Source organism: Cryptomeria japonica, chromosome 8 (assembly GCF_030272615.1).
Source record: "Cryptomeria japonica chromosome 8, Sugi_1.0, whole genome shotgun sequence".
Taxonomy (NCBI): Eukaryota; Viridiplantae; Streptophyta; class Pinopsida; order Cupressales; family Cupressaceae; genus Cryptomeria; species Cryptomeria japonica.
In genome coordinates, this window is record NC_081412.1 from 263,403,466 (window position 1) to 263,415,893 (window position 12,428).

The window sequence follows — 12,428 nt, forward strand, 5'->3', positions numbered from 1 at the left end:
AATTTTTTAGAACTCTCATTCTGATCAACCAGATTCATTGAAGAAGATGATTCAAATTGATTCACTTGAAGATGATAATTATGAAGAACTCCACACAACTGTGTAAAATAAGTAAACTTTAAAAAATAAAGCTTATCTCTATTATACTTTTGTAAATTAGCAATAAAAATTATTTGATCATCATGATCTAGCACAAGATAAGCAATTTGTGAATGCAAATGTTTAGATCTACCAGTATAATCAATCACTTTTTCTTTAACTCCTTGTTTACAATGAATCAAATCAATCAAAGTAATCTTAGGACCAATGTAATTTTCAAATTATTGAATGAAAGAATTAGCCAATTTTTGAAAAGAAGTAATAGAATAAGGAGATAGACAACAATGGCATTGCAAGTCTTTATCTCTAAAGGTTCAGGTAAATAATTTTTCCATGAGTCTTTGATCATGAGAGAAATAACTGCACAAGGTTTGAAAAGTCTTCACATGAATCAAGGGCTCACCTTTACCATTTTATAACTCCAATTGGGGAATTTACAAATTCTTAGGAGGAACCATATGAACAATCTAATCAAATAGTGGGCTTTCTACATCAAATGTGGGAACATTGAATTTGGATTGAGTTAAAGAAGGCAATTGGTGCTGTAAGGATGAAACAACTTGAGCTAGGTTATTGATAGTTGCTTCGGTGGATGAATTGGAATTGGACATATTGGATTGTGAAGGAGGAGAAATATTGTTTTAAGTAAGTGGAGGTTGAGAATAAAGAGGGAGAATATTATGGTATGCTAGTATGGGAGATGATTGTGAAACAAATGGAAGACTCACAAAAGGAGGTATGTAAGAATATTGATTAATAGGATTTCCCCCATGAATAACATGTGCAGGATTAACATTTTGTGTGGAAGTAGTCATAATGGAAGATGTAAATATAGGCACACTAGGAAATGATGTAGGCATAGGAATGGAATGGTTAACTTGGATAGTGGGTTGAGAGTAACCAAGGAATCTGGCACAACTTTTTATTGTCATAATATTAGTATCAACAATATGAGAAAGGAAACACAATGCATCTACACCTAACTTATCACTTTGAACCATTCTTTTCAATCCTTCGATCAAGGGGATTGCCAAATTATCCAAGTATTATTGACCCATCCATTGTTGAAGATTTTCAAATTAATTATCAATATTCTCTAACTGGTCAATAGTAACCCTAGTTAGTGATTCATCATCATCATAAGAAGTATGAGGTGAATGGGGATATATGAAATTAGGTATGTCATTTGTTAGATCAAAGGAAGCACCAACATTCACATGGAATAAGTTAGTCAATCGGGGCTCCATATCCTTAGTATTTAAACTTTGGAAAGACTTGACTCTGTAAATTCTTCTCACTAGAATATTGTATGTAGGACTAAGGGTAACAAAACTCATGCACAAAGAGGAAAATATTGAATGCAAATATTTGAAATGTAAACTATGATTAAATAATTCAATTTCTTTGTAAAATGAGTGATTAGCCAATGAATTAAACAATATGAATTATGATATTAAACACTAGATGTATCTAAATTTTAACATAACAAGTAATAATAATTAGATCTAAAAAATATAATTAAAAAAAAATGCAACCCAAAAGTCAATTTTAGAAGAATAAATTAGGGTTTTTATGAATTTAATATCTAAATTTATATAATTCAATTGCATATATGATCTATGAGTGCAAATATGAATGTTTAAATGCATACAAATCATATCTAAGACAATAAATCAGGAATAAGTATGAAGCAAGTTAGGTTCACCAAAATGTATTATAGTGGAAACTAGGGTTTTACCAATTAAGATAATAAAACCACTAATATCACCAAATCAGCCATACATTAAAAAGGGGGGTAAATTTAATAGATCTATCTACAATTAAATTATAGAAAGGGTTGAGATATGAATTAAATTTACCTATAGACTATCTCCCCTTTTAGAGTTCAAATTAGATTTGAATTGTAAAGTGTAGGATAAAACAATATAGAATTGAAGAATTACAAAGTGTTCCATATTTTAAAGAGAGCCACATATAGAGATTTGAGTAGGGAAAATGAATTAGAACCTGTAGATGAAAATCTAGGCTGAATTCTTAGGACTAGGGTGGTAGTTTGCCCTAGTCCTACAACTTATGAATAGGCAAGTGGGATATTTTTTGGATTAAGGAGATACACTGGATCCACTATTTAAATATTGGGCAAAACTTGTAGGACCAAGATCATAGGTCACCTTGGTCCTCTGCTTTTCACTCCTGTAAAAGTTGAACCTGTTCATCATCATCTATTATGTCAAAATATTCAATCACAACTCTTGAATCAATTTCCTACACACTATTAGAATCAATGACAGTCCTAAAGACACTGAGAGGGGGGGGTGAATCAGTGTCTAACTAATTAGCAGAATGTTTAAACTTATTAAGAACTTTGTATCCCAAAACAATGTACCAGCAAATAAGAATTAATGTAGCAAATAAGAATAACAGAAACAACATAGAGAACACACCATAACACAAGATATTTAATGAGGAAAACTGGTGTGGGAAAAACCTCGGTGGGATTTGTGACCCACAATATTCACTCACTGGCCAATGAACAAATATTACTTACAATGAGGGGCCTGCACATGCACGAAGGCTAGTAGCCTAGAGCCCACTGCTTAATTACAAAACAAAAGTCTCATTGAATTACAAAATGGATTATCAAAATCCAATATAATGTACTGCTTCACATCAACATCAACTATGTCAGGTTCAATACCGGTTTAAGCTCAGTCTATTACCAAAACCTTCATTGTTAACTATATCACCTTATACAAAATATTATCTATATTCTCTCATTCTCATCATATATTTCCTATTATCCATATCCAAATGACCTATAAGATCTCATACATATATATATGAGTCTTTTACAATATGCCATGTCGGCTTTTACAAAAGATAATTACAATATAAAACAATAAACAAAGTATATTCCATGTCGGCTTGAGTGTCAGTATGCATTATTGCCGATGTCGGTGAAGTGTCTATCGATGTATGTAGAAGTCTATTGCCAATGTTGGTAACTATCGATGGGTTAACAAATGATTTCCATTTGGTTGCCATCAATGACAACATCAACTATTCTCATAAGAGTGTATAATGCCAACAATCTACCCCTTTGGCATTGATGGCAACACTCATGAGAAAAATCAAAAAACTGTTCCAAAATCTAAAGTCCAAAAAATTTCCAAAAAGATGTGCTCTTCCTGAGCAAATGATCTCCTCTGAATAAGCATTTTTCTCTCCACTTCTCACCCTTTGACATCAATGACAAAGGTTGTCAAAAATAGTCAAATGAGTGCAAAAATTTCATCTCAAGGTTTGTAACCAGTTGGTTACAATCTGAAAGATATCTACTAAAACCAAATTTAGATTCTGCATAAACCTTTTATTGTCATTCAAGGTTGCCTCAGTGTGTTGGATCGTGTCGGTGAGATAGTGCATGTGTTCTTCCGGTGATCATTCTCCTTGAAGTAATGCCTTAGTTATTTCTATTCTCTAAGAAATAAGATTTTCAAACATAGGACCAAGTTTATTTTTAAGTTCTCTGGCATTAGACCTTATCCTTGCCTTTTCTTTCTCAAGTTTCTCTAATTTTTCCTCAAAACCTACCATCTCTTGCTCAAAAACTGATATTTGATCAGATGAACCAATTGTGTTATTAGCTATGTCATCAATTTCCTTTTGTGTTTTACTGATCTCCTTGTCTATGTGCTCTGTCAGAAGGTGAGGTTTGCATGTTGCCCTATATAGCTCTTTGTACTCCAAAATAGTAGAGTTCAGTGTCAGTAATAATGTATTATGTTGTTCTATGCACTTCTTTATGGTGTCATCAAAGAATTTGTTCATCTCTTTTCCAAGTCTCTCCTTTATTGTATCCTCATTCACTTTATCAATCATTATTACATTGTCAACAATAAATTTGGACAATGTATCCAATCTGCCTAAAGAATCCTTAATATGATATATGTTACAATTTGGTGCAATCAATTTAAGAATAGATACAATGTTATCAATTACCTTGTAGGATAATGCATTGCAATCCATTATCTTTTTGATTGAATCCAAAAGTAGCTCTGTAACATCGGTAGGTCTGAATTCACTTGTTGATGTGTCAGATGTCTAACTAGTTGTCTTTATTACCTTTGTGCTTCCATTAGTTGTAACCATTTTACTTGTGTTTACCTCTGATGGATCAGTCTATGTTTGCATCTCAACTTGCAAGGGTTTCTCAGACTGCTTTGATATCTCAGTGATTGCCGGTTTCACTGCCTCAGTAAGTTCAACTATCGGTATCTTAGTCTCTAGTGGCCCTATGCCAGCATCTATTCCTTCAGTAGGTTTATCTATTTCTAAAGGTTTCTCTGTTTGGGTTGGTATCTCAACCTCAACAGTCTCTACCGGTTTCTCAGCCATGTTGCCATTGTCAACATTGTCTTCCTTAACCTCTACACTATCCTTGTCTACAACAATATTCACTTCCTGAGTATCCACATTCAATGTGAAGAGTATCTCAGATTTAGGATTTGTGTCATCATGTGTAACACCTTCAGTGTCAATAATCGGTGGATCATCTGTATGTACTGGTGCAGTATCCAAAGGTGGTGGTAGGTTGTTAGTAATCTTAATGTTTGGAATACCACCAACTTTTCCTTTTCCCTTGTCCTTATCCTTATGATATACTTTAAATGTCTTCTTCGATCAGTTCATTTCCTCTTGTTTTTCCTTCTCCACAAAAAATATATCCCAGTTATCAGCAGTCTCATCTAAAATCTCTTTTACTCTACTTGCCATTAAACTTACTTTTCGGTGTCCATTGGAAAAAACAGATCAGTTTGCATCATAAATTAATTCATCAATTTCCTCTTTTGAATTTATAGGAGGTACAGCTAGATTTTCTTCAACTTTTAGTTTCTTATCTAATTCCATCACTGCAATCCTTTTTGCTTCCAATCTCCTATACAGATCATTGGGCAAGTCATCCAAAAATTCAATTAAAACCTTTTTATATATGTCTAGATGCAAAATTATACTGTTTTCAATGCTTTCCTTGTCAGAATCATTAAATGTGTTATACAGTTTGTGTACATTAGCCAAATTTCCATCATTAGTTATCTGATTCAGTAAATCATTCAAAGAAGGGGTAATAGGTTGTTGTTTCTTCTTTGGTGTTAGTTTCTTTGGTGGTCCCCTTACTGCTTGTTGTTTCTTCCTCAAAGTCCTTGTTCTCTTAGGTGAAGGAGAGGGTACCAGTGAAGGTTTTCTCTTCCTCCTTTCAACTCTTTTGAAATCAGTTACCTTGTCACCGTTAGTTCCAGAATATGTGCCAACCGGTGAAATGTGTGCCTCCGGTTGAAGTCCTTCAAGTTCACTAGCTGATATGCCACTAATGTTCATTATATTTTCCTTGATTTCCTTAACTTGCTTAGAAGCATTTCTAATAATTTTTTCTCTTTTCTTCCTTTGCTTCAACGTATTTACAACACTTTCAATAGTCTCAGCACTACCAAAAATGTGTTCTGATGGTTCTCTCGGTGCATCCAGTAAAACTTTAGCATATGTCTCCAAAAATGTTAAGATCTACCTCATATCCCATTCCAGTCACCCAGACAATCCTAGGGAGTACAACCTGCATCCATGTCTCATCTATCTTGATAACAAAATAGATTTCTTTTTTATATTTGTCCACTACACTCCGTGGTAGCCTTTCTCTAGTTCTCATTTTAGCTTGGAAAGTTTTGAAGTATTCAATTATGTTGTTGTCCTTTGTAGTTCCCATGCTGGTAAAAGCTTCTTGTAATTGTTTTCCTACCGGTATAATATATCCAAAGTCTTTAGGTCCTGTACCAAAGATTTCCTTAGTGAAATACAACATTAAACATACCAAAAGATTTCCAAAGCGGAATGTCCCTTTCTTATCTCCTTTAATATTTTTCAAATTGCCAATGAGTTCATCTTTTAGCCATTCACACACATCTATCATTGCATTGTTGTTAACCATCTCATAAGCACTGTTTATACAAAGACTAGAAACTGAATTTAGCCTATTAGCATGTGTAGTCTTGTAACCTAGCACCATACTTACAAATATCACATTGATGTCTTTGATATCATTCACTCTCAGTGATCTATTGTCAAATGTTGCTCTAGTTAGGGTCATCACTTTGTTGTTAGGAATCTTCTTTGTTTTATCAGGTTTGGTGTCGGTTGAGGGTAAACCAGTTACTTCCCTAATTGCTTGCCAGGTTATTTTGCAGACAGAATCCAACCATATGAATTCTCCATGTGCTCTACTCAAGACAATTCTTATTACTTCCTCTGGAAATTGGGGAATTTTCAGTATCTCCACAAAACCTAGAGTTTCTATGATTTTGTGTTCGGGTTTGACAGCACCATTTTTATCAAAAATCATTTTCGTAAAAATTTTCATCAATTCTTTTGAACCTAGTTCTTCTATATTGCAATGTATATAAATCCTAGGGTCTTCTGCAAAAGCTACACCTTTAGGAATTTTTGAAAATGCCCCAATAGAGTCAGCTTGCATAGCAACTTCGAGAATTATTTAAATACAGGCCTAGGGCATTTCACATTTTCCACAATAGTAGGGTTTTGAATAAACTCAGGAGCAGAAGAAGAAGCCATTGAAAAATACCTTTAGCTTCCTAAAAATATTCTGAATTCTTGAAGAAATCACTTCGCACCTTTGCCTTGAATGCCTTCGCTCTATTTTTGCGCTCTCTGCTAATTTGAATGCTCGGTGAGTCTAAAATGAGGGAAGTTGGCTGATTTATAATGACATTTCTCTTATCAACTGCATTAAATGCTTGTCGGTTAAGTGAAAACTTAACACATCTGTCGATAAAGAAGAAATCTATCTTCTCACCATCGACCGAGGGTAATCTTCATGATTTTCAACTTACTGCAATACCCCCAAAGGGTTACTTCTCAATTGCATGAAGAATCTCTTGTTGGTGGAGGATTACTTTGTTCTACCAGTATAGAGATAGTTTCATCAACATTTTGATCTCTCTTCCTAATCCATTGTTTTGAAAATTCTTGCTTTATCTCTTCTACCTTTTCTTCGCCTTCAAACTAGATCCTTTACTGTTTGTCAGTGAAGTCTTGCTTCTACAATATTTGGCAATATGTCCAATTTTGTTACAAGCATAACAAGTCACATTATTCCTCTGAATAGATTTTCCATATCCTACGCCGGTTTATGTTCTGCATTGATTAGATAAGTGTCCATATCTTCCACAAACATAGCATTTCACATTCATTCTGTAGTTTTCTGAATTATGACCAACTTTGTTGCATTTGGAACATTGACCGGTGGGTGCATTAATATTCTGATTGTTTCTAAATCTACATTGATTTTCTCTATGACTATATTTGTTGCAATTGAAACATTTTCCATTAAACTTATAAACATTAGGTTGTCTTACCAGTTTGTTCTGATCTAGATTGTTTGCAGTACTAGAACTTTCTCCAACTTCAAATCCAAGTCCATTTGTATCTCCATTAGGTTTCTGACTTTTCGGCATGTCATCAAGATCTTCTCAACTTTTCTTGAATTTCTCTTTGTGTTGATTTGCAGTATCCAACTCATTTTCCAAAATTTCCTTTTATCTCATAAGCTCAGTTTTATCATGTTGCATGTGAATCAGATTTGTCTTTAACATATCATTTTCATGACTAAGTCTTAGATTTTCATTTCTAGCATGATTGAGTCTTCTAGTCAAATCTTCTTCATTCTTCTTCATGTCTTCAATGTCTTTACATAACCTCGTAGTCATTTCTTGCATTTCATTCTTCATATTACTGTTTTCCTATCTCAAATTGTTTGCAAGTTCATTAAGACTTTCTTTTTCCTCATCATCTTTCTACATCTTCTCATGAAGTTATTTTCTTTTATTTTGTGCTATAGAAATGTTCTCCTAAATTCCTTTAATGAATTCCTATGCAGTCCTTAGATCATCTTCAAGTTTGATATTCTTCAATTTCTCTGCGTCATAGTCTACAAGAGCTCCTTCCAATTCTTTTCTTAAGTTCTCCATTTGTACTAGTGTTAGAATCTTCCTCAAGCTGTTAGGCTTTTGAAAATAGAGGACCAAGTTCTAATACCAATTGTTAGAAACAATGACAATCCCAAAGACACTGAGAGGGGGGGTGAATCAGTGTCTAACTGGTTAGCAGAATATTTAAACTTATTAAGAACTTTGTATCCCAAAATAGTGTATCAGTAAATAAGAATTAATGTAGCAAATAAGAATAACAGAGACAACATAGAGAACACACCATAACACAATATATTCAATGAGGAAACTTGGTGGGGGAAAAACCTTAGTGGGATTTGTGACCACAATATTCACTCACTGGCCAATGAACAAATATTACTTACAATGAGGGGCATGCACATGTAGGAAGGCTAGCAGCCTAGAGCTCACTGCTCAATTACAAAACATAAGTCTCATTGACTTACAAAATGGATTATCAAAATCAAATATAATGTACTGCTTCAAATCAACATCAACTATGCCAGGTTCACTACCAGTTTAAGCTCAGTCTATTACCAAAACCTTTGTTGTCAACTATATCACCTTATACAAAATATTATCTATATTCTCTCATTCTCATCATATATTACCTATTATCCATATCCAAATGACCTATAAGATCTCATACATATATATGAGTCTTTTACAATATGCCATGTCGGCTTTTACAAAAGATAATTACAATATAAAACAATAAAAAAAGTTTATTCCATGTCGTCTTGAGTGTTGGTATGCATTATTGCTACTGTCGGTGAAGTGCCTACCGGTGTATGCAAAAGTCTATTGTCGGTGCCGATAACTGCCAGTGGGTTGACAGATGATTGCCAGTTGGTTGCCAGTTGGTTGCCATCAATGACAACATCAACTATTCTCATAAGAGTGTATAATGCCAACACACACAAAAGCAGAGAAAAAGGGTTGTGGATAGTGATTTTCCCTGGGTCAAACCTTAGTTTAGGAATTAACCTTGAAATTGATATGGAAATAGCATTTAATTTCAACAAGATTCTTTCCTTTTGAGAGAAAGGCTAGATCTGAAATTGAATGCTCGTAATTGAAGGTTATCCCTTGATGAAGCTTTTTTGAATCCTCATGAAAGGGTTTAGGATTTCATTTAGGATTTCTTCATGGAAGTTTGATCATGGATGCCATCTTGAATGCTTGAACTTGAATTAACCTCTCCTTCAATGTTTGATGAATGCTTGATTACTTACTCACTTGAATTGAATTCACTAGAGAGTAATTGAGGGAGAGATACAATTTAGAAATAGACCTCAAATGAGAGGGGTAGGCCTCCTTTTATACTTAACCATCCATAAATTATTTGAATTTATAAAGAAGGAAGACAAGACCTAAATTATTGCCTACTTAATGTGACTATTGTTGGGACCAAATTTGGGTTCTTATTAAAAGGAATAGGGTGGTGGGGTGCCCTATTCTTGAGATAGGATCATGGTGCCCTAGCACCCTAGTCCTATAAATCATGACTTAGATTTGGATAGGAGATAAAAGGGGATTTGAAAGTGCAAGTTTCAAGGAGGTGTGAGCAGAATCAAAGTAGACATTGCACATTGAAAGACATAATTCCAAGGTGAGGTCTAGGTGAGGATGGAATCATATGCAAATATAATTTATGATGCTACACTTAGTTCTACAATCTACAGCCTTATAGACAAACTTGTTGCATGCATAGCAGTAACCATGAAAAGAATGAAAAGGCCCAGTATTGTATCTTGGAGGTGCAAATGTTCTCTTACTTATATGTTCATTTTTTCTTGCTTTAGTTCTGCAATCAATAGCCTCATGACCAAACTAATTGCAAGAATAACAATAACCATGAAACTACTACGAGTACTTGGAAGTAGTATCTTATTTAGGGAAATATTTTTTGGAGCGCTTCATCTAATTGTTGACCTTTGTGTGGTCATTATTCAACTCTTGTTTTTCATATTTAGACTCCTTATAATCCTCAACGTGAGATTCTTCCATTTTCCTTTTAGGCATTATTTTAGGAGTATGTATTTTGAGTTCTAACCTATTCAAATTGGTGATTGTGATGCAGCAACATCCAGGGTGTAAGAGAAATTTTGCATCATCCAAAAAGAATTATTGTATTTTCCTTTTGTTTTGTGGTTTTTCTTTAGTTTTCATATAAGATGGTTGCACTATATAAGATGTATAGAAGCTAAAAATGGCCAAAAATAGTTACACACTATATTTGGGACTTTAAGTTATTTTTGGTCATATAGACATGAAAACTAGTCCCAAGTAGTGAATTTGAAAAATAAGATGATTGGTGTTAGAATCATCTCAATATCTTGTATGGTTTGAAAGGTATCAAATATTTTTTCCTAATCAATTTCTCCAATGAAGCTTAAAACTCAAAATTGAAGACGTTAGAGGCCCCAAAAGGTTTAAAATCTAGACAAATAGATCTTCGATGTAATTATTGTTGTAGATCTCTTCATGAGCTTTCCAACAATATGTTATAATAGTGAATAAGACACCCAAGTTAAAATTTATGCTCTCAAAAGTTGTGCCACCAAAACTCAAGGCGCCAAAAGAAGAAAAGTTACACTTTCCAAAATATTCTAATGTGGTTATAAGTGATATATAAAGGGATGAACAAGGGTTATAGAGGACAAATATTATAGTGCAGATTATGGGTCTGGCTTGCCTATTTATGTAATAAGAAATCCCATGTGGTTGTATGTGAGGCCCTACCCTAACTCAGTCTAGCATTTTAGTGATTTTTATGCTGAGACTATTTTGGATACTTTATTTTATGCATTTTGATGTTAGAACTTATATGATTCCATGATTTGGGGATAACATTGATGTATGTTGATGGTTCAGTTATATGCTTAATGATTTAGACATCTATATGATTCTAGAATAGGATATAATTGCGATGATGTATGTCGTATTGGATTTGTAGGACTTTAATTATGGTAATATAATTAGGATGTATGTTTTATGTGTGGATCAAAATTATGAGAATTAGGATAATTGCTTATGTGAAATTACTTGGATATAAGATATATTAAATTGTTCAAATGTAAATTGTATGCAAGTGTTTGATGTGTATTCTTATTCACGTGTTTTGTATTATATGAGGTTATTTGAAATTACTAATGTGTAATTGAGATGCGTAGGAAAATTATCCATGTGACCATGGAAATATTATGGAGAACCAAACCTAGACCTATGTGCGTTCATAAAACCAGGGTTTGTCTATTTGGAGAGACAACACCCCATTTGTATCGTATTTTATTCGTGAAAGTGATTGTTGCATGAATGTTAAATTGAATTTGGTCTATTTGTGTAAATCCAACAAGAGACAAGATTTCATGTATAATTTTGTAAAAGTATTTTCTTTGTGTCACTTGACACATGTTTTGATTTATGTTTGAGTTTTTAAATTTGTCTCTTGGAGGGAGTTGTTTAACTATAGCTTTTTCAATTAATTTAATATGATTCCATAAATGCCTTGGGTAAAGAATCTTTGAGATGGTCAACTTAGGTTTGACCCGAAAATAAACTTCAGAGGGGTTTAAAAAGGGTTAAATGGACTCCTAGGGGTAGTTTATTAGGGTTTCCTAAAGCCCATAGGGTATACCTAAGGGTTAGGGGTAATTTTAGGCAAGTTTCTACTCCCATGTGACCTTTTAGACACCTTAAAAAGTGACTTTTCTAAGTTGTGCGAAAATGGGAAATTAGAAGGTTGAACTAAGTTGTTAAACTTCCTTTTTGAATGAGAGTTCCCTTTTCCCATTTTACCTTACCTTCCTTTTTAGTTTTAGAAACTTGTAAGAACTCTCACAAAGGGCTTCTTAAGCAAGAATTAGAAAATTAGAGGGTAATCACCCACTCTCCATTTTTTGGAGACAAGGAATTTTGAAAAGAAAAAGACTAGATTTTGAATTGAGAACTTGGCTAAGGGTAGAAAGGAAAGACTTGTGGAATTGGGTTGCTCATCCTCAACAAAACTAGCATACCTTTGGGGAGTTGAAGGTTGGTTCTACCTTTTTTGTAATGTTTTCATATTGCATGTTGTATTGAAAGAATTGTTTGTGTAAAAGGCTAGTTTTCTTGCATTTTTCCCTTGGAAGATTATTTGGTGTTTTATACTTTTTTCTTGTATGCATTTTATGTGTTTTGGGAGTAGTCATGACCTCCTACTCTTGGGAGAGAGGATAGTCTTGTGGGTGGTAGAAGTGACAGCCCTTGAGTGAGAGGCTCTCATTATGAGAGTGATCACAAGGGATTTTATGTGACCCTTGCTGCATG